The sequence below is a fragment of the Mycteria americana genome, chromosome 1, assembly GCF_035582795.1.
Source record: "Mycteria americana isolate JAX WOST 10 ecotype Jacksonville Zoo and Gardens chromosome 1, USCA_MyAme_1.0, whole genome shotgun sequence".
Taxonomy (NCBI): Eukaryota; Metazoa; Chordata; class Aves; order Ciconiiformes; family Ciconiidae; genus Mycteria; species Mycteria americana.
Window position 1 is genome coordinate 209,429,039 of NC_134365.1, and position 5,363 is coordinate 209,434,401.

Below are 5,363 nucleotides of genomic sequence, written 5' to 3' on the forward strand. Positions count from 1 at the left end.
CACTGAACTATAAATAATTCACCCTTACATTGCCAGATGACATCCACCTGAACCGCTTCAATCTTAGCAGCCTGATTCACCTGCTGGTTGTTTTGATGTTCTTCAGTGGCCCGACTCTTGGGTATGTGAGCATCTACGTGATGTACTTTTACAGCCAGGTTCTCTACCTGGGCAGTAATATCTTGCCATAATGCGGCAGCCCAGATGGGTTTACCTCTGCGCTGTCAATTGCTCTGCTTCCATTACCTGTTTTATAACATTACCATTATGATGTACAGTTATTAGGATCTTTTTAGCTTCTGCCTTAGCATTTTCTAACAGCTGCTTTAAAGTTACATGCTCTAACATTTCTTTTACAAGCGACAAGTCCATACCGATGGAGATCAGGGTTATACTACGATACAAGGTATAGTTTCTGATTAGCAAATGGCTAGTAAACACAGGCGGTTTATACACAAAATCACAGCCTTTAGTAATAGCTACATTGCAAGCACACATTCAAATCATTAAATACAGTCTGATTATAAATTTCATTAATTTGCACATACTTACACATCGTTCTAAAACACACTCACCCTTTCCTTATGTATGCTAATACAGTTTTATTACTGCTCTGGGGATTGATCTCAAAATGACACACCCCTTCTTTGGTGTCAAAGCAAACATCGCTCGCCTTAAGGGCATCATCTTCACATATGAATCCCAGCCTCCTCTCCAAAGTGCAGGCTTCAAAATCTACCGATTGCCATTTCCCATCAGACACCCTCACCCACATGCGATGGTCCAGGGGGTGGGCCATGGACCTGTTTGTGTTAACCCCCAGGCCCATGATGGGGTAAACCTTTTCAATATGTGCCTCTGCCATGGTCAGGACGTGAGCGATGACTGCATTGAGGACTTGATCATGGGTGAAGTTGATGAGCCTCCACCAGGCTTGGAGCTGCCGCTCCTTCTCTGTGGCCGCATCCCACACAATCTTTTGGATCTCGGTGGGGAGGATGCTATTGTCACCGTCTCTCAGGCTACCTGCAACAACACTCTGCACCCACATCTGTGCCTGGATGCAACGAAGAGCAAGAGAGACGTTATTTTGTTTGAATCCCAGTGCTCACAACAGCACCTGGTGGTCTTTCTCGCTTATTTGTTCCCAGGTGGGCAACACCCCTGACATGAGCCACTGCCCATCCCAAGGATGGCCAGGGATGAATTCAGGGGATTGAGGAGGCCCTGCATGCCCAAGGTGACAACCTCCAACTTGTTGGCCAAGACCTCAACGTTCATGCTGTTGAGGACTCCCAGCCTGGCACCTCCTCCTCCCAGTGCAGTGGCCAGCAGGTCTCTCCTGGCTTGGGTCCCCTGGATGGAGCGGCTGTGGAGCCACGCCAGCTAGCCGGTGTTAAGGGTGGATAGGAAGGGGATACAGTGCAGTCTGACGGATGCAATGTTAATGGTGCACAGGGACAACACCACCTTTCTTCAGTGACTAAACAGGCCTGGTCAACAGCTCTTGGATGTCATTTTGCTTGACCACATAAGGGCCTATTTTGGAAACAAAGGGCCGCAAGACAGCAATGATGGTAAACTCTTTTTTAAATCCTTCAGGGCCTCCTATACACCACTTTCTTCCAAGCCAAGGGGATATTTCTACGCTCGGGTTTCCTTGACACCACACCTGGAGGTTTATGAAAAGGTGTGGGCAGAGTCCATAATCCTGATTATACCATGAAGCCTACATGCCTAATTCTGATCTCTTATGCATTTTGCTCTCTCAGAGGCAGTTTACTGACACAACCCACTTCCAGCCATTAGGGGCAGCAATAGTTATGGTGGTGCCATCGATTTGCACTGGGTTGGTTATAATTTCTTGGGAGTATTTAATTTCCAGTTTTACTTGGTTGCAGACTTGAGCATATTGGGCTGCATGTCAGGCCAAAAAATGTCACTTTGAGATCTTAATGGCAGCAAAGGAGCGCGTCGTGGTGCTAATCTTGAATTTAAAGGACAGCCCCACGCTGCTGTGTGTCCAGAGGCAGACCACAAAGTCTGGCTGGACCAAAGTAAAATTGCACCAACAGACTTGGACATGTGTGCTGGTTTTAGCTGGGATAGAGTTAATTTTCTTCATAGTAGCTAGTATGGGGCTGTGTTTTGGATTTGTGCTGAAAACAAGGTTGATAACACACTGATGTTTTAGCTCTTGCTATGTAGTGCTTAGACTAAATCAATGACTTTTCAGCTTCCCATGCTCCGCCAGGTGCACAAGAAGTTGGGAGGGGACATGGCTGGGACAGCTGACCCCAACTGACCAAAGGACTATTCCATACTGTATGACATCATGCTCAGTATATAAAGCTGGGGAAGAAGAAGGAAGGGGGGACATTCGGAATTATGGTGTTTGTCTTCCCAAGTAACCGTTACGCGTGATGGAGCCCTGCTTTCCTGGAGATGGCTGAACACCTGCCTGCCCATGGGAACCAGTGAATGAATTCCTTGTTTTGCTTTGCTTGCGTGCACGGCTTTTGCTTTGCCTATTAAACTGTCTTTAAATCCATGAGTTTTCTCACTTTTATCCTTCTGATTCTCACCTCCATCCCACTGAGAGGGAGTCAGCGAGTGGCTGTGTGGTGTTCAGTTGCCAGCTGGGGTTAAACTACGACAGTATGTTAATAATGATTGTTAGTGACTGCTAATTTAGAAGCATTGTTAACATATGGAAAGATCAGAATGTATTTTACAGAGGAAAACAAGAATGACAGAAAAAAGTTGTGAAATATAATCATTTAGGGCATATGTCAATGCACCTATCTCTTGATTTATCTCAATTTAGATGGGTCTGGGCGCTAGTCAATGTAGGTTAATTCTACAGTCATTTGAGAGAAACAGGCACCTCCAGACTGAGATACAGAATCCCAAGTGAATGAGTTGTTTTCTGGGGGAGCCTTTCATTGACTGTAAATTGCGTTTGAACAGTGTCTCGTTATGACTAGGCCTATCTTACAGGATTAATGAAATATATTTTGGCCATAAACTGGAAGCTCATCAGTTGAACTTTGCAAAACTTTACTGGTACAGAATTACATTTAATCTACTTCAACAGTTCAAAGCAGTTAGCCCTGTGTATCACCCTTAAACAGCTGCAGCAGTTCTGATGTCTGCTGAAATTGTAAATTCTTTTCTCTTTTTTGGCTTAGCATCCTAATATTCCTATTAAATATGCCCTGCTCAGTGATGCGATTACACAATAATTTGTTTTTTCCCAGTGAAAACCTGTCAGCATTTGCTTGACAACTTTTAATTGGTACTTTGCAAATCTGACCATAATGGGAAGGTTTCCAGCATTAGCTTTATCTCAGCAAACATCCACACATATGGTTTAGTGAAGCAATGAAAGGCCCAAAAATCTTTTTAATTCCCTATATTCCAAGTCCATTTGAGGGACAGAAAACACAATACAGGCCCTAGAAGTAACTGTGTGAGTGTCAGTAGTTTTAGAGTCTAACTATGACTAAAACACTTCTGCATATTAGGGATAATTCTAATTTATCTGGATTATGAGAGAGAAAGAGAAAGGAATCCTAAATTTTTAGAAAACTGGAGGATGGTGATGAGCCACCATCATGACAAAGTCATCATAATGACAAATCCTTGACTGTACCAATAACATCATATTTTTCCCACACTATATGAGATATGAATCAGCAATCACAGATTTCATCTGGAATATTGCATACCCTAGTCATTCAGTATACATCTACATTGCCAACTATAACACAGTCAGGAACAAGTTTAAGTGCCAGACTTGGTTCTCCACACTGCTTAACTGTCAGCTCACTGTCTGGATCTGTCCTGGACCACTCCAGCAATATTTCCACAAGATAGGTCCATTCCTGTTCAGGGGACAATGTCATCCAGGTTCTGTCTCCATAAGGCAATATAAATACAACCACACAAGGCCTGTCTGACACCATTCTCTGTAGTCTTACAATATTATCCAAACCAGTTTTGTACCTTTGAGTACTCTTACATAGGCCATACACCAGGGCATAGAAGCCATATTCTCATTTTCATGCTATAAAAACTTTTCCCTGGAAACTGCAATATAATCCTTGCATTATTTCAGACACTTTGAAATTATCCCCACTACCACCACTGCCACACATGCTAATAATTTTATATCTTAGAGGCACTAGCTGGGCATGAAGATGCCAAGGGCTGGTGTACGCCTGCGGATGTAGCCAGCCTGCCGGGGAGGGGCTGTCCTTGGCACAGCATGGACATGAGCAGATCAGTTCTACCTGGCATCAGGGCCAGGGGCTGCTCCTTGTCTTTCTTTTATTCATTTGAATAGACACATCCTTAGGCTCCAGAAAGATTAATTCAGACAGATAGTCCAAGACAGACAAATAGATTGGGGATTTGGACTTCCTGTTTTACGAGAAAAGACAAAAAATTTGTTAAAACACATTAATTCCCAAAGGGCACATAACTATTGCCTATAAACATATCTGTGGAGCAAGTACTAGAGAATGAGAATTATTTTGGAGCTGATCCAATGTTTTCCAACCTTTTCCAGTTTGTAGACATCTAACATTTTTTTAGGAGCTTTTGATGGCTTGAGAAAAATCACGTAGGTGTTACTCTTTACATGGAATATAAACCGGCTTTTCTCTGATTCCCTTTACAGTCTCTTTCAAAGTAGTCCACAGACACACAGGGGTCTGCAGACACAGGGAAAAAACCTCTAAACCTCTCATCAATAGAAGAACTGAGTGATCCAAAAATAAAGTTAGGGTGGGAAATAGGAAAATGTTTCTATTTTTTAGAGCACTGAGGTTCTGGAATGTATTTTAAACATGAGAAGTAGGCTCAAATTTAATATTATAAAGACTATTATGAAATAAATTATTTCACAAAACCATTGTGATACCTAGGGACTGGATTGAGGAAGGCATTAATGTTCCTTATGCAGAGAAACTGTTGAGTAAACTGTGTTCCTCTGACATAGTCAAATAATCTAATAGTTCAGAAAGACAAAATTATTTCCCTGTATAAAAAAACAAGTGTGAAGTACAGTTTAAAATTAATTCTCATATCATAATTATAATTAAAAAACTTTATTTTCAAATATAATTATAAATCACTTGCCATGCTGCTTCTTATCTAACTTGTGGGCTAAAAAAGAATGTCTTCTATGAACAGAATAAAAAAAGTCTCTGTCACAAAATAAAATACAAAACCTATGACATTCTAATTAAAACAGAAACTCATGAACTCATATTCCTCGAATAAATGTGAGAAATCCACATTGCATACTACTACATTGTATTTTAGGATTGTTTATTTCTTTCGTAAGGGCAAATGTA

At 41.7% G+C, this 5,363-nt stretch overlaps 1 pseudogene; it reads right to left on the reverse strand.

The window, feature by feature from the left end:
- Window positions 1-210: 210 nt before the first annotated feature.
- Window positions 211-2,125, reverse strand: LOC142404524 (uncharacterized; annotated as a pseudogene).
- Between the last annotated feature and the right edge of the window lie 3,238 nt (window positions 2,126-5,363).